This window comes from Mirounga angustirostris, unplaced genomic scaffold (assembly GCF_029215605.1).
Source record: "Mirounga angustirostris isolate CCGP_5_RB_7025 unplaced genomic scaffold, mMirAng1.0.hap1 SCAF_12, whole genome shotgun sequence".
NCBI lineage: Eukaryota > Metazoa > Chordata > Mammalia > Carnivora > Phocidae > Mirounga > Mirounga angustirostris.
Window position 1 is genome coordinate 94,793,790 of NW_026991720.1, and position 18,296 is coordinate 94,812,085.

Sequence of the window (18,296 nt, forward strand, 5' to 3'; positions counted from 1 at the left end):
GCCTTTGAAAGTCACACCTAAAGTGTAATGACACAGAAAGTTTAAAATGAAAGGTTAAATGAATACTTATTCAGCAAAAACAACCCAAAAGAAAACAAAAGATGGCATCACCAATTTAAGAAAAACAAGTCACCGGTGATATTGCAGGACCTGGGATAAAAGTGGAAATGGAGGTCCACGTATCATGTGCCTCAGTTTTCAAAAGTTAAAAGTCAAGCCAACAAACTTAAATAAAACACATTTTTAAAAAAGATTTTACTTATTTATTTGACAGCGAGAGACACAACGAGAGAGGGAACACAAGCAGGGAGAATGGGAGAGGGAGAAGCAGGCTTCCCACTGGGAGGGAGCCCGATGTGGGGCTCGAACCCAGGACCCTGGGATTATGACCTCAGTCAAAGGCAGACGCTTAACTGACTGAGCCACCCAGGCGCCCCTAAAACACATTTTCTTCTTTTACCTTGACACATAAACCTTCAGAACAATCTGGAATTCCAGGGTCAAAAGCAGAATTCTTGGACAACTCTGATTTCCATGATGGAATGTGACAACAAAGTGAGAGCCAGCTGCAGCCTTGCTTCCCACGAGGGCCTGGCACTGTGTGACCCCCCAGCCTGCTTGTCTCCCAACAAGATCCCAACACCTGCCGTGGGTCCACCCTTCGGGCCTAGGGATGTGCACTTGTCTTAGAAGATGACCTTGGCAAGAGGCTGCCTGGAGTTGTGATCTGCTTCTTGCACTTAGTAGTACAGGGCGCAGTTTCTCTAGGGCTCTGTGGTCTTTCACAAGTGTTCTCACACCTGGGGTTCCCCAGAGCTCCTGCAGGAGTGGGGGAAATGGGGAAGGGGCTTAGGTTCCCCTCATTTGGAGTTCGGACAGTGCAACTTTCTTTTCAGCTGCTTTACATATTGAGCTTCTCCTTCATATTTTGTTTAAAGTTGGGAAGCGTTCATAATTTAAAAAAAGTTTTCAAATTTCAATTTGAATGACTTAACTAGTTTTCTACTGTTGGGGATTTTTTAAAAAAATATTTTATTTATTTAAGAGAGAGCGAGCATAAGCAGGGGAAGCAGCCGAGGGAGAGGGAGAAGCAGACTCCCTGCTGAGCAGGGAGACTGATGCGAGGTTCGATCCCAGGACCCCGGGATCACGACTTGAACCCAAGGCAGACACTTAACTGACTGAGCCACCCAGGTGCCCCTACTGTGGGTATTTAAGTTGCTCCCAATTTTCCTTTATGATAAGCACTTTCCCTATCTTCTTTATCTAGCTAATTCATATTCTTTCACTGAGAGTCTTTTAGATGTTTTCTCCCATCCCCAGGGGAAATCTTCTTCTTTTTTTTTTTTTTAAACTCAACCCAGTTGGATATTCCGGCCAGGTGTTCTGCGGGAGCATGGGCACACTCTAGCACCCTGCCCTGTGCTGACCGGTGTCGCTCCACACAATCTGTCTCCAGATAAGACCGGGGATTTTACCGCTGCATTCCCACAGAGGACGGGTCACTAATGTTTGCTGGGTGACTAGATCTTCTGTGGAACCTCTTGCTCAGATTCCATGCTGGCTAAACCAGCAGACATAAGGATGCCTGCGAGAGTTCTTTAAAGCAGAGGCTCTTTCCCAAAGCTGCTGATGCCTGCCACCCTGGGAGGACCCACTTCCAGAGGGACTGCAGTAGACAACCTTCTCTCTGTTGTCTTCCTGCGAGGGTTTTCTTCAGAGGAGAGAATGTTCTAATAGTTGATAGAAACAGGAGAGTCTGCTTGGATGTTCCTTTTTACCCTGCAAAACTAATGAGCAGAAATTCTGTTTCTTAAGCCATTTTTTTGTATGGTTGGTTAATATGCATCATATCCCCTGAGTTTGGTACACTGTGAAAAACTGACAAAGTCCACTCTCCATCCCTCGCTCACTGGGGTCCAGCTCTCGGAACATGTGGACCCCATTACGGTGGTGATGGCCAGATGCCTTCCTCCCAGACCCATCTATCTTCTGCTTCATCGCTACTGCCACAAATTAAGTATATCTTTCTTTTTAATCACTTTCAAAAACCGATTATAGATTTATGCCTGTTAGCATGTGTGTTTAGAAGCAGAAGGCCGTCCTTCAGTAATTGGCGTTAGGAGGAACCACAGGCACACCTCATTTTATTGTGCTTCACTTTATTGCCCTTTGCAGATACCACAGTTTTTGCAGCTTGAAGGTTTATGGAATCCTTTGTTGAGCAAGTCTATTGGCGCCATTTATCCAGCAGCATCTGCTCATGTCCTGTCCCTGTGTCAGTATTTTTAAATGAAGATACACACATTGTTTTTAGATATAATGCTATTACACACTTTATGGACTACAATGTAATGTAAACATAACTTTTACATGCACTGGGAAACCAAAAAATTCATTTGACTTGCTTTATTGTGATATTAGCTTTATTGCGGTATTTGCTTTATTACAGTGGTCTGGAACCAAACCCACAGCGTCTCCGAGGCATGCCTGTAGTTGAAAAAGACAGAAGTAAATCCTGGCTGTTCTAGACAAGCAAAGAAACTCAGAAATGAAGAGATGTCTCAAGGATGGAGGGGAGTGACTGGCAGGTGTGCTGTCCTTCTGGAAGGCAAGTCACAGTGATGGTGTACGGTAGGGGTGTTGTAAGGGGTGATGGAAATAATCCTGAGGAAGAGACTAATCACCCCCAGAACTGGCTTGTGATTAAAGGCTGATTATAGGTGGGAAATTGCCTCCTTTTGATTCTCATGCTCTTAATGGTGCTATATAGAAAGAGTCTTGGACGCCCTGGCTCCTATCCAGGACAGTATTATTTAATAATAATGGGTGCTCAGCTCTCCCCTGGTTGAGTTTGCAGGGTGAGACGTTGGTTCACTAATGCCCCTTTATGTTCTTTTAGTACCTTTCATCCCCAGTGACTTCGCAACGTGTTATTTATCTTCAGAGTCGGCTTCGTGTGTGTTGGGGGCAGGAGGGAAAGGGTAGCAACTGCAAATGTTAACGCACTACTTTATGACCAGGGCAAAGAAAGCGTCAGAGGGCGTGTGATTTGCTGAAGTCCAGGCCTAATGGCTGTCAGTAGCTGTTCTTCTTGGCAGCCCGTGGAGGTTTAGATGCCCAGTGGTTGGCAACACTTTCAGATTCTTGTCATGGGAATGATTCATTTAAATACAATATGAGTACATGGTTTACATTTCCTTACAGAATTAAAAGAAAAAAAGACAGCAAATGCAAGCTGGCTTCCACTTCTAGGAATGATTGCACTCTTCCCAAATGGCAGGGTTCATAGTCATTCTTAACATTGTCATGTGTATTTCTATAAGTTCTTCTTAGGGAATTCAGCCAACCTAAAATAAAAGGAAACATTTTCAATTTTCTACCACAATGATAAGGAGATCCTGCAGAATGGAGATTTGAAGCTAACATGAACTCCAAGTCCTAAAACCAATATTGAATTGTTTCACCAGCTAAGTACCTGCCCCGGGCAGATCTGTGTAGCTCCCACTCCCCATTCCTCTTTGGACATTTACTGCCCCTAATGGAGTCATTTTTTTTTTTTTTTTTTTTTTTTTTAGATACTGCTGGAATAGAGAGGTAAGAAGGAGCTCTTCCCTCCCTCAGGGGCTTGCAGTGGGGAGCTCTGGGAGATGGGGCAGGGATCCTCAGGAGATGTGATCCAGAGCCCAGCTCTGCTCCACATCTCCCTGCAGCATTGGTCACTCCATGAAAGGGGGTAATGCCAACTTCTACCACATCCCCAGAGCTTGGGGATATGAGCAGCTTCTCAGTAATAATTTATAGGAAGGTGTGAGGGTTTCCTCCTTTATTCCAATTGACCTCTGAGATCATGGGCATCCACATCTATCTTTTATTTTTTTAAAGATTTTATTTATTTATTTGAGAGAGAGAGAGTGAGAGAGAGCATGAGAGCAGGGTGAGGGACAGAGGGAGAAGCCGACTCCCCACTGAGCAGGGAGCCTGATGCGGGGCTCAATCCCTAGACTCAGGGATCATGACCTGAGCTGAAGGCAGCCACTTAACTGACTGAGCCACCCAGGAGTCCCACACATCTACTTTTTAAAGATAATCAGACTTTAAGGTGGCTGGAATTAGACCCTTGCTCCCCTCCCCCAACTGAAACATAGCCTCCAAATCAACCAACAACCAAACAACCAAACGAGCTCATCTTTTGATTCCAGGTGTGATGTCTCTCCTAACTAATGTCTAAATAGGGGCAGCTCAAGGTATAAGCTTAATTTGGACATCAAATTTAGATGGCATATATCCATCTTTACTAAACCTCTCTTGAAATCCTTTGACATCTGGATTAATGCATCAGCAATGTCATCTACTTCTTCAAGATTAAGGGAAAGCTGGTAATATGTGAACCTCCACACAGGCTAATAAATTGGGGGACCATAACATAATATTTATAAACTGGGTATTTGACCTCCATTTAGGGGAGAGACCAAATGGCAGAAAAGGAGAACCCAGGGTCTCACATGCCCACTTGTCCCAGAAACCCCTCCCCCCTTAGCAGGCAGTTCACATGCCCAAGTGGTCATTGAAGCCTCCATCCCCACCTCCAACACACCCTGTAAGTGACCCACCAAAATTCCTCTAATCACAGTTTTCTCTTTGAGAACTCTACAAAATAAGGTTTCTCCCCATTTCTTTAGATTTTTAGCATAATTGGAGGTCACAGTAATGTTTTTCTGTCCCTCTTAGACTAGAAGCCTAGTTCCTCTTGGCCTGCACTTGAGTCTAGCTCAGTTAATGGTAATGCTAATTAAAAGCCTTCAGTGACCAGCCTACTAACTTCAGCTTCAACTCTAAATACCGGCCCAAATACAAAACACACGACTTTATCTTGAAGTTCAATGTCACCTCATCTAGCTGAAAGTGTTTAGTTCTATCTTGCTAAAAAAAAAAAAAAGAACAAAAACAAACAAAAAACCACCCAAACCACCTCAAACTGTTATTGTTGACCTCCGCAAACAAGCCCGTTACTATCTGTTTTGCTGTCTAGTTTAAATAGTGAGATTTATTTCTCAAAATATAAACCATTTTGGTTATAAAACCAACCAGCGGTCCTCTTAATGAATGTATCACCAGGGCTAAGAGCTTGGGGTCAGAAGAACAAACCACATTAGATTTTTTTGGTGGGGAATTTTAGGCTTTTATTATTATTATTTTTTTTTTTTTTATTTATTTGACAGAGAGAGAGATAGCGAGAGCAGGAACACAAGCAGGGGGAGTGGGAGAGGGAGAAGCAGGCTTCCTGCGGAGCAGGGAGCCCGATGTGGGACTCGATCCCAGGACCCTGGGATCATGACCTGAGCCGAAGGCAGACGCTTAACGACTGAGCCACCCAGGCGCCCGAATTTTAGGCTTTTAATTTAATTCCCAAAAATTTATCAAGGAATAGTATCAGGGACATACAAAAGATAAACTTGCCACTAGAATACAACTCTTAAATTGGAGATGAAAAAAAAAAAAAAGAAACAAACAGAAATGAAAGAGTTATCCTGAGGTGAGTATTATACTAGGATATTTTTATAGAAATCATAAAAAGTAAGTATAATGATAAAGCAGGGCTCACTGATTATTTACTCTAGATAAACAAGAAATGTTTAAGAAACCCATCTGTCTACTGTTTTAGAAGGGATCTAACCAAGTGTTATCTCTTCCCCTTTTGATCTGTTTGCAGAAAGTTTGAAGAGAAGGAACTTCTTTCCTTAGTTTTTAGGCAAAATTATTAGGACTAGGACTACAAACTACCATTTTCTAGACTGTAGTTAAAAATGTACTATCAGGCACCATATATAAAAAATAACTCAGGATGGGATTATAAACCTAAATATAGAATCTAAAACTATAAAACATCCAGAGTAAAGCAAAGGATAAAACTTTGTAATCTTGGGTGGGGCAAAGATATCTCAGATGTGGTACCCAGAGCACAACCCATAAAAGATTAAAAAAAAGATAAATTGGCTCCATCAATATTAAACACTTCTGCTCTCTGAAAGCCACTATTAAGAGAATGAAAAACAAGCCAACAACAGGGAGAAAATATTTATGAAGCACCTATTTGACACAGACATTATATCCAGAATACATAAAGAACTCTCAAAACTCAATAATGAGAAAACAAACAATCTAATTTAAAAAAATGAGCAGAAGTTTAGACAATTCACCAGAGATAATATATGAGTGGCAAATTAGCACATGAAAAGATGCTGAAATCATTAGCATTAGAGAAACGCAAATTAAAACTACAATGAGTTACTGGCATATACCTATTAGAATGGCTAAAACACATACACGCTCACAAACAAAGCAAACAAAAAAGAATGGCTAAAAATAAGAACAAAACCCCCAAACAAAACAAAAGCCAAAAAAAAAAAACCCAACATACTGGCAATACCAAACCCTACAGAGGATCAGGGGCAACTGGGACTCTCATTACACTTCTGGTAGGGATGCAAAATACTGTAGTCACTTTGGACAACAGTTGATGGTTTCTTCTAGAGTTAAATATATACTTACCATTACCACCCAGCGAACCCATTCTTAGTTACTTACCCAAGAGCTGTGAAAACTTATGGTCACATAAAACCTGCACGTATGTATTTATAACAGCTTTATTCATAATAGCCACAAACCAGAAGTCACCCAAATGTCTTCAAACAGGCACATGGCTAAGCAAACAATGGAATCCACACAATGGAATACTACTCAGCAGTGAAAAGGGTCACATTACTTACACATGCAACAGCATGAATGCATGTCAAATACATTGTGACAAGTCAAAAAAAAAAAAGCCATATTCAGAAGTCACATACTGTGTGATTCCATTTATATGACAGTCTAGAAAAAGCAGAACCATGGCGACAGAGTCAAGATTGGTGGGGCTGCGAATCGAGAGAGGAGTTGACCCCAGAAGCTTTGACAGGATGTTTCAAGGTGATGCAACTATGCTACGTATCGGTCGTGGAGGTGGTTATATATTGTATTCATTTGTTGGACTTATTAGAGCTGTTCACTAGAAAGGTTGTATTTTACCTTATGTAAATTATGTCTCAATTAGGACAGCTCTGATATTACTCAGAAGAGATCGTTTTAATTAAGAAACTGTCTCCTTTTAATACTCCACTGTCATTGGCAAAGTTCTGTGCTTATAAACAGAGCCCTGCTTTAGTGAATCACCTCAGAGAATTCTTGAGCAGCCCCATCTTTATTCCCACCCTTCTGGCTTTGGTCAGCCTCTCATCATCTCCCAGGACTAGAGGATAGCAGTAGCCTCCAAACTGGCCTCCCTTCTTCCATCAGATCTGCTGTGACCCATATTGGCTTTTCTTTCATGGTAATACTATCACTTTTCTGCCCGAACCCCAGTAACAGCTTTCCCATATCCTAGGATGAAGTTTGAAGTCCTTGGCAAGGCCCATGGCCTTGCTCCTGACCACAAACTCTGCTCCCTTCACTCCCCCAAATGCACACAAATTATGTGCTTCATCTGTTCACATTTTCACACCACCATACTGTTCCCTCTGCCTGAAATTCCTTTCCCCATCTTGTTTACCTGGTTAATTCCTACTTATTCCTTAAGATTCAGCTAAAGGCAGCATACACATACTTCTCATTCCTTCCATAGCATTCTGGGCATGGAAAATTTATTATAATAGTAACTTTTTTATTTGCTTATATTGTTCTCCCTCTGCTCTTTCTTCCGGATCTTGCCAAGGTGAATTCACTTAAATCATTCACCATATCCTTATGGAGCACCTCCTTTGGGATAGGCATACATTGTGCTAGGCAATTGGGATAACGTACCTGCCCATAAATAGCCCACAGCCTAGTGGGAGAGAAAGAAAGAGAGGAAATTAATGATAACGCACCCTGAGAAGCATAGTGATAGAAATATACACAAGAAATAGAGATACCATGGGATTAACAGTGAGTTTTTGCTGATTAATAGCTAGTTACTGTGTTCTTTGAAATATTCTAAGACCACATGTGAACATGCCCCAGTAGGGCTTTATTACTTAATTATAGAAGACAGAATGTTTGTTCCTCTGGGTCTTTTGGCAATTCTGAAAAGCGGGCTTTAAAATGGCTATTTTACTAATTTGGAAAATGGGAACCAGTGAGGTTGACCCAAGCAAGTAAGGAGAATGTTTGGGGTTGGAACTGGGAATGAAATGCTCACATTCTTTCCACTATCACTTTCCCTCTACTTAGATCTTGTTACTTGGGTCCTTCCCTTCACTTCGGTTTTGTTTCTTTTCTTGTGTCTCTTTGGCTCCTGACCTTCTATTTCTAAAGCTTTAACTTCTTTTTGACACTTTGCTAAGCCCAGGAACATAGCTTTTCCTGCTCCAGGCTGATTTGAGTAGCCCATGCGAGGGCTGATATTCAAAATACTTAACAACCAGACTTTATGGGCACCAACCATTCACAATGGACACTGATTTGTCAACTGTGCCTGCTGGCCTGGGCACTATCCCTCTGACCAAGTCCTGGCCTTAGACCCACAGCCTGTCATCTGTCCACCCTTCCTGGGACCCTGGTGAAGGAGACTTGGACAAAGAATCTCACTGTCTAGAAAGTTGGTATTCTTGCAGAGAATGGCAATCTAGTATCATATAGGTTTAAGGGGAGACTTGCACAAGGAGGGACGAGAACTTAGAAGAAAGGATGGCTGAAGCCCTTGAGGAAATTAGAGCAGGTTCACATGAGAAATAATGCTGAAATGGTCTTTGTTCATTCTGTGTGTGACTCTATGTGGAGCTAATGACTTAGAAGCACGTATGAAGGAATGCAGCCAGTCAGGAAGTGACCAGCAAGTCAGCACGAGAGAGTGCTGGGACGCGAGCACCTTCAGTGGGCTCAAGGGTTGATTGCTGAGCCAGATGTGAAGGGCCCTGTACGTGCCATGCCTAATGTCTGCATGCTACACTTATCCTAAAGAAACAGAAGAGGCCTAGTGACCTTTAAGCAAGAGTTATTGTCCCCTCAGTATACTCGGAAGTGCTGGGAGAGATCAGTTGCCAGTTCTCTCTGCTGGCCTCACCAGAGTGGGATCTCTGGAAGGCTGGTGTAGTCATATGTAATCCAATGTGTAAACACCTCTTCACTAGGGTGTCTACATTTGTCTGTTCAGATGCAAAGTTTTATCAATTCTGTTAGGCCCTGATCCTGTATCTCAATTTTTAAGACCTAGCTTTAACGAACTGCGTGTCGACTTACAAAAGAATGTGTACCTGGCCCGTAAAATGAAAGCATTCTTTGTCTGCTATTAACATATATGGAAAAACTAATATCAAAATGAAAAGGCCCAGGAACCAGATGATATTATGCATTTGCATATCTCTGTAAGTTTACAAAAAGCTTTCACATCTGGTATGTCACTGGCACTTCATAAAAACACTGTGCGGTGAGCAGGGAACCCCAAAGGCTGGAGATAAAGGACGTGTTAGGATCAGCTCAAGTAGAGACCAAAGTGTAATATTTACTGTGTTCCCTTGATGTGAAACACACCCATTCTTGGCATGTGATGCAGTCCTACACTATACTTTTGGGAACAACTACTGTAGATCCATTTGAGCCAGCTTACTCAAGAGAAGCAACATAATTATTAGCATACAATATCTCCCAAATCCTAAGGGCTGAGCTTTCGGAGTGGATTGAAACCTGAGACTACCATCAGGGTACCCTTTTCATTTCTTTTCATTTTGTGACAGCGTTATTGAGATACAATACATGTCATACAATTAGTCCATTTAAAATTTACAAGTCAGTGGAATTTAGTATATTCACAAAGTTGTGCAGCAAATCACCACGATCGATTTTAGAATTGATTTTAGATTTAGATTTTTTTTTTAAAGATTTATTTATTTATTTGAGAGAGCGAGAATGAGAGAGAGAGAGCACATGAGAGGGGGGAGGGCCAGAGGGAGAAGCAGGCTCCTCGCTGAGCAGGGAGCCCGATGTGGGACTCGATCCCGGGACTCCAGGATCATGACCCGAGCCGAAGGCAGTCGCTCAACCAACTGAGCCACCCAGGTGCCCTAGATTTTGATTTTTATAATCAATTTTTCATCATCTTCATTAACACCACTAGGTCCTGACAACCACTGATCAGCTTTCTGTTTCTAGATTTGCCCATTCTGGACGTTTCACAGAAACGGAATCATACAATTTGTGGCTTTATGGCTTACTTATTCCCTTACCATAATGTTTTCAAGGTTCATCCATGTTGTAGCATGTATTAGTACTTTATTCCTTTTTTTGCCAAATACTATTCCATTGTATAGATATGCCACGTTTTATACCTGTTCATCAGTTGACAGATGTTGTTGTTTCCACCTTTTCGTTATTATGAATATTGGTATACAAGTTTCCATGTTGACATGCTTTCATTTCTCTTGGATATATAAGTAGGAGCGGAATTGCTGGACTATATGTTAACTTTATGTTTAGCATTTTGAGGAATTGTTAAACTATTTCTCAAAATAGTTGTGGACTGAATCTCTGTATTCCTCCCCCACAAATACATATGTTAAAGCCCTAACCCCAAATATGATCATATTTGGAGGTGGGGCCTGTGGAAAGTCTAGATGAGATCATGAGAGTGGACCCCCAGGATGGGATTAATGTCCTCATAACAAGAGGAAGAGACCAGTGCTCCCTCTCTCTCCACCATGTGAGGATATAGGGAGGAGGTATCTGTCTGAAGCTGGGAAGTGGGTTCTCACAAGGAACTGAGTCTGCCAGCACCTTGATCTTGGACATTGCAACCCCCAGAACTGTGGGAAATAAATATTTTCTGCTTAAGCCACCCAGTTTATGGTATTTTGTCTTAGCAGCCTGAACTAGTACAGTGGCTGAACCAGTTTACATTCCCACCAACAATGTAGAAGAGTTCCAGCTTCTTCATATCCTGGCCAATGCTTATTATTTTTTGCTTTTTAAAAAAATTTTTAATTATAACCCTCCTCATGGGTATTAAATGGTATCTTATTGTGGTTTTGATTAGTCCCCAATGACTACTGGTGTTCAGTATATTTTCCTGTTCTTGTTGTTTATATGTTTATCTTTTATGGAGAACTATCTATTCAGATCAAACTACAAAATGCAGGTGAGAGCATGCTGAACATTGTGGAGACAATATAAATGCAGGATATTATTATGGACACAAAAAGACATGATGCCAAGAGCTTGAGGATATTGCATTGTGGAAGTAGGTGGTTAATAGATAAAATGGGGGCACCTGGGTGGCTCAGTCAAACATCTGCCTTCAGCTCAGGTCAAGATCCTGGGATCCTGGATCCTGAGATCGAATCCCGCATCAGGGCCCCTGCTTGCCGGGGAGCCTGCTTCTCCCTCTACCTCTGCCTGCCTCTCCCCTACTTGTGAGCTCTCTCTCTCTCTCTCTCTAATAAATAAATAAAATCTTAAAAAAAAACCAGATAAAATGGTAGTTCAGGAAGTTAAAGGTGGGAGGCAGGAGCAGGAGATAGATTGAGAAAGAGATACCTAAGTTGAAATAAATGATTATGCAACATTTCTTAGGTTTTATCTATTTATTTTTTAAAGATTTATTTATTTATTTGAGAGAGAGAGAGAGAGATGAGAATGTGAGCAGTGGGGGGAGGGCAGAGGGAGAGGGAGAGAGAATCCTCAAGCAGACTCCCTGCTAAGTGAGCCAACGTGGGGCTCAATCCCAGGACCCTGAGATCATTGGCCAAAATCAAGAGTTGGAAACTTTAACTGACTGAGCTCCGCAGGCGCCCTCATTTCTTGGATTTTAAAAGAGATGTAACCATTATGCAGTAATGCCTCTAATGTGAAATCCACATGTGGGCTAAATATTTCTATTATATATGTAGGACAGGTTTATCAATGTCCACATGTGTGACGTTTGGACCAGCTTATTCCCTATTGTGAGGGCTGTCCTGTGCATGGTGAGATGTTTAGCAGCATCCCTGGCCTCTACCTACTAGATGCCCATAGCACCCCCTTTGTGACACTTCGCCCCCATTCCTCCTCGGCTGAGAACCACTGGTGTAGGATAAGGGTGGGAGGGGTAATTCCTGCTCAGTACTGATGTGTAAAGTAGCATGACCTACAAATTTCCACCCCAGGCAGGTCCTAGCTGGATAGTGCGTCCCAAGTGTCTGCATCACTGGTGGCCCTCATTGTTCTCTGCAGTTGATTGCATTACCTTCTTGGCCCCTGGTTTCTCTCATTCAAATCCATGCAGGCTGTGTCTTGCTGGTTTCCCAGAAGCTTTGGCAATTTGGGCTTCACTTCCCTCTTCTCTGGCACCTTGTCTCACCATTCATCTTTGCTTCAGCTGCAATGAACTTCTAAGTCTTCCCTGGAAATGCTATGCCTAGATATGACTCCACATTTATAACCACCGTTCTCCCAGCCCAGAATGTCTTCCTCCCTTTCTCAGCCAGAAAGCTCCTGTAAACCCCCTTTTAAGACCTAGCTCGTATGTCATTTCCTCTGGGAGTCTTTTTCTGACAACGTTAGGCAGGATTGGTGTGACTCCTTCCTCTGTACTTGTAAAGCACTCAGTTAATATTTTTGTTGCAGAATTTTTGTACTGAATTTTAATGATTTACTTTAATTATCTGTCTCTCTTACCCACAGCAGGTTAGATTCCTGGAGAGTAAGGACTCCCTGCTTCACTTGTTCTGCCTTCAGCTTCTATCCCTTGGCCTGGAGCACAGTAGGTGCTTAATACTGATCAATGTATGAAGAATGGATGCTTGAACTGATGGGAAGGTAGCTCTGCTGATGCATTCAAGCATGACTGGATGGTCAGGTGGGATAGTTAGTCTAGGTATTTCAGTTCTCCAATAACGGGTGAAGTTCTTTGGCTAGGAATATTGGAAAACAAGAAAGGCATTTAAGTTGAGCAGAACCAGACAATCCTATGGAGGAGGTACATAAAACTCTACCTCCTAATTAATTTAGACCTGCACAGCTAATTATAATATGCAGAGTGCAGGTAAGATCTTGTTTAATCACTCATCCCTGCTCTGGTAATCACAGTGCCCAGCAGCCATGTCTCTGTTGGGATCCTGGTGTGGGACTAAGCCCCACCCTGGGCGCCTGACTCATGTTGTCTGTTCTGGAATCTCGGTGCTCTGCACACTCGGGGCCAAGTCCTTGTCCCACTCTTATAGGACATCTCATGCTTCTCTGGCTCGTGCTCCTGCTGATGGCTGGTTCCTCCCAGCCTCTGCCGTTGGGCATTGCATCACCCTACACCCAGGCAGAGGACTGATGGTTGCCTTCCGGGTCAGAGCTCTGCTTCCGTTGTGCTGCCAACCTGACCGTGCGAGCTACATTCCCACCTGTCTGGCCTCGCACTGACCACCCTTCATCCCATTGCTGTCTAGGACTCCCGCGTTTGTGCCTCGTCCCTCCCGATGTGCTCAGGTCCCTGCTGTCCATCTGCTGTTCGCTTTCCTCAGCACTTTGGGAGGGGCTGTTTATCCCTGTGGTTTCTGGTGGGAAGAAATCGTTTCAGGGAAGAGCCTTATGAAAAACATCTTAGAAACAGATCTCTTTTCTCCCGGTTTCTTGGTTTCTTCCTGCCGTCCACATTTAAGCCTCCCTTGCTGTTGCTGGATGGTAGGAATTATTGGCTATTGCAAGCCTCTACTTAGTTAGCTGGGAGCGGGGAAAGCCTCAAAAGTCTTTGGAAATTCTTGGTTTAAGTACAGAAGAATGTGTAGAGTGAGTTACTCTTTGAGGAACAAAAGGGAAACAAACACACATGCCTATATTTACACACCTATATAGGATTTCTTCAGAAGGATATATGCTAAGGTAATGGAATTGGTTGCTTATGGGAGAGGGATGCTGGGTTGTGTGGGGGTCAAAGAATGGGAGGGAAATTTTACTGTGTCTTGTTTTGTAACCTTTGACTTCTCAACCCAAGAAAATGTGTTATCTATTTCAAATATAAGTGGACAAAAGCTAGAGATGAATGGTTTACAGAAAAAGAAATAGCAACATTTATGAAAAGATATGAAAAGATGTGCAAAATAACTTTTAACAAAAGAAGCGTAAGTTTATTTATTTATTTATTTATTTATTTATTTATTTATTTATTTATTTATTTAAGGTTTTATTTATTTATTTGACAGAGAGAGAGAAAGCGAAAGAGGGAACACAGGCAGGGGGAGTGGGAAAGGGAGAAGCAGGCTTCCCGCAGAGCAGGGAGCCCGATGCAGGGCTCGATCCCAGGACCCCGAGATCATGACCTGAGCCGAAGGCGGTCGCTTAACTGACTGAGCCACCCAGGCACCCAGGAAGCATAAGTTTAAACTGGAGGTCAATTTTTACATATTCAGTTCGCAAAGATCAAAACATTAAGGATTACAGTGTTGGTGAGATTGGGAAGCAGGTTCTCTCATACACTGTTGGTGGGATGTAAATGGATCCAACTTTTGGAGATTGGTAGTTATCAGCATGCTCTATAACATAGCAGGATCTCTTCTAGAAACGTACCTACATATATTTTCATATATCAATGCAAAACATATACCAGGTCTGTTGCAGAATTATTTGTATTGACAAACGAGTAGAAGCAATCTAAGTCTCCATCAATAATTATTGGGTGAAAAATTTATGGTACATTTATACAAGTATTATATTGTCATTAAAAAGAACATGGTATATTTATATATGCTTATATGGAATAACCTCCAAGACGTTTAGTTCATTGGAAAAGGTATGATGCAGAACAGTGTGAATACAGTTTATGTTCCTCCTTTCATGGCATATTTATACTTTAGAACACCTATTTTTCCATCCTTCTGACATTTATTCCTTCCCTGTATGTATGTATGTATGTATGTATCATCTATCTATCTATCATCTATCTATCATCTATCTATCTATCTATCTATCTATCATCTATCTATCATCTATCATCATCACCTATCATCTTTTATACTCTATTATATATCTCTCCCTCCATCCCTGCTTTTCCCCTCCCTCCTTTCCTCCCTTCCTCCCTTCCTCCCTTCCTCCCTCCCTCCCTTCCTTCCTTCTTTCCTTCTACTTACATATAGAAAACTTTAAAAAGATATACAAGGACACATTACCAGTGGTTGTCTCTAGTGAGAGATATTTCATTTTCATCCTATACCCTTTGGTACTGCTTAAATTTTATCATATCAAAAGCATATATAAGGGAGGTGGGCAGGGGATGGGCTAAATGGGTGATGGGTATTAAGGAGGGTGCTTATTGTAATGAGCACTGGGTGTTAAATGTAAGTGATGAATCATTAAATTCTACCCCTGAAACTAATTTTACCATATTATGTTAACTAACTACAATTTAAATAAAAACTCAAAATAAACAAAGTTTAAAAAAAAGCATTTATAACTTTTTATTTGAATGTTTTTATTATGAAATAAGCTGTCAACTCTCTCTCAACTGTTTTCTTTGCTCAGCAGAACTTGTACAAAACAGAAAATGTACAGCTTGGTGATGTTCCCAAAATGAGCCTGTATGCAATCACCACTCAGAGGAAAAAGTGGAATCCTGTCAACAGTCTGGAAGCTGCTCTCTACCCCGTCCAGGCACTGCCCTTCCCCCCTCCCAGAGGTAACCATGATCTTGACTCTCAGGATAATCACTTTTCTGCTTTTTTTTTCCCATCAAAGCATTGCAGCTTAGTTTTACATATGCTTTGAACTTTATACCAACGGATTAGTACAGTATGTACTCTTCTGTGTGTGGCTTCTGTTGCCCAATGTTGTGTTTGTGAAACTCATCAGTGTTGCCCCATAGTTATAGGTTGTTCATTTTCATCACTGCACAGAATTCCAATGTGTGAATGAATATACTGTAGTTTATACATTTATTGTAAAAGGATACTTACGTTTATACTTTGGGGCCATTGGAAACAAAGCTGCTGTAAACATTCTTGCACATGTCTCTTGGAGTAATATTTCTATTGGATAAAAAATCAAGAGTGAAATGTTTTGACCATGTTGTAATGTATTTTTAGTTTTAGTAGTTAACGTCAAAGAATTTTCCAAAGTAGTTATACCAATCTGTGGTCTCCCCAAGCAAAGAATGAGAGTTCCTATTGCTCCACATTCTCGCCAGTATTTGATATTGTTTTCTGTTTTTTTTTTTTCTGCCATTCTAATAGATGTATAGTGATGTCGCTTTGTCTTATTTTGCAATCTATAATTACATATGATGTTGATAAGCCTTTCATATATTTATTTGCTATATATCTTCTTTGGTGAGTTGTTGATTTAGATCTTTTGCCAACTGTTTAATTGGGTTGTTTGTTTTTTTAATTGAGTTTAAGAGTTCTTTGTATAGTTTTAAACACACATCCTTTATCAAATCAGTTAATCAGTATTTTTTTCCCAATCTCTGGTTTATTTTTCATTCTCTTGAACTCTCAATTTTTTATGGTTTTTCTTTTTGCATAAAATGTGGTATGTTCTTCATTAGATATATTCATATGTATTTGGTAATTTTGATGTTATAACAAGCGATGTTACTGTAAATTTGATTGCTGATATATAGAAATGCCATTACATTTTAGATGTTTATTTCAAGTACTATTTCTAATAATTTATCTGTAGATTCTTTTGTTTATGCTACTTTTATTTGTTTTAGGTATCATTGTATACTAGCTTCATAAAAATGTTTTGAGGTTTTCACTTTTGCTATCCTATTTTCTGGAACAATACTTGTAGTATTTTGATTATCTGGTCTTTGAATATTTGGTAGAATTTCCTAGGAAATTATCAGGACTGGGACTTTTTTTGTGGGATAGTTATTTAACAATTTTTTAATTTTCTATATGGAAATTGATTGGTTTAGACTTTCTGTCTCTACTGGGGTAAATTTTTGCAAATTGTATTTCCCTACGAAATTATTTACTTCATCTGATCTTGGTATTCAAATTACATAGTTTTGCAAAGTAGTGCCTTATTATTTTGAAAATTTTATCTCTTTTAATGTTTATTACTCCCTTATCATTTCTTATTTTATATATTTTCCCTTTTTTCTCTTAAATAAATTTCTATTGTAGAAATTTGTAGTTTGTCTATGTTAGTAATTTTTTCCTCAATGAAACAGCATTTTGGCTTATTCACTAATTACATTATCTTTCTATTTTCTACCACATTCATTCTCCTTTTATTATTTTTTCGACCCTTGTTCAGTTTATACTTTTTTCTAGTTTTTAGAGGCTTTCATTTAATTCTTATAATTTTATTCTTCAGTTTTGATGGCTATAAGACTACTATTTAAGGCTATTATTTTTCTCTAATCATTTATTTAATTGCAGTTCATATATTCCAGTATGTAGTGTTAATGTTTAGGTTAGACATTCTACAATTTTAGTCTTTTTTTTTTTCCCACTTTTTACACTAGTTTTTTAGTGGAGAGGTTTTTTCTTTTTTTTTTAATTCTAACACATTTAAAATTTTGCTATTAATTTCTACTTAAAACTTGCATAGAATTTTTTGAGATTTTTCTTTGTGATCTAATTAGGTATGGTAAATTTTTGTAAATGGTCTGTACTAAAATCAACATCACTAGGAAAATTTCAATATATACCTAAAAGTTATGCTTTATGGGTAATATTGCTTAGAACTTTAATAGTATAACTTATTTTTGGTCCACTTGGCTTATCTTAGACTGAGAATGTTGTTTCAAAATCTCTTACTATTAATATATTTTTGTCCATTTTTTCCTTGCATCTTTATACTTTATCAAAGAAATCTTTAGTTATTTGCTGCGTAGACATTTATAACTGTTATCTTAACTGGAAATTGTTGCCTTTAGCATTATAAAATGTTTTTCTTTACCATGTTTAATGCTTTTTGACCTATATTTAATTTTATCTAATATCAAGCTCTCTATCCTCAATTTCCTAGTATTTGCATTTGTCTGGTATACATTTGTTCATCCCCTTTATTTTTAGCCTCTATGAATCACTTTGTTATAGAACTGGATTTTATCCTTTGGACCAATCTGGAAGTCCTTTTTCCAATGGGTGTTTCATGTTCATTAATATTTATTGATACAACTGTTATTCCACATTATTTTGTTTTATTTATTTGGTACATTTTATTGTATTTATTTTTCTTCTTTACATGACCTGTTTTCTTTGCTCTATTTTATAGGGATTTTTGATATTTAGGAAAGTTTCCATTTTTATTCTATTGGTTACTAATTACTATTACATTATACAATGTTCTTAGCACTTAATTTTCCTCATTTA

At 39.9% G+C, this 18,296-nt stretch overlaps 1 long non-coding RNA gene across 2 annotated transcripts in view; it reads left to right on the top strand.

Moving 5' to 3' along the window:
• Nucleotides 1-18,296, top strand: part of LOC135362132 (uncharacterized) — a 62,352-nt gene that overhangs the window by 16,946 nt on the left and 27,110 nt on the right. The window contains exons 1-2 of one of the 2 annotated variants that reach the window (XR_010406622.1): nucleotides 12,468-12,748; nucleotides 15,496-15,646. This is a non-coding gene — a long non-coding RNA (uncharacterized LOC135362132). Of the gene's footprint in view, nucleotides 1-12,467; nucleotides 12,749-15,495; nucleotides 15,647-18,296 lie in introns of those variants that run through there. The other variant, XR_010406623.1, reaches the window with a different exon arrangement.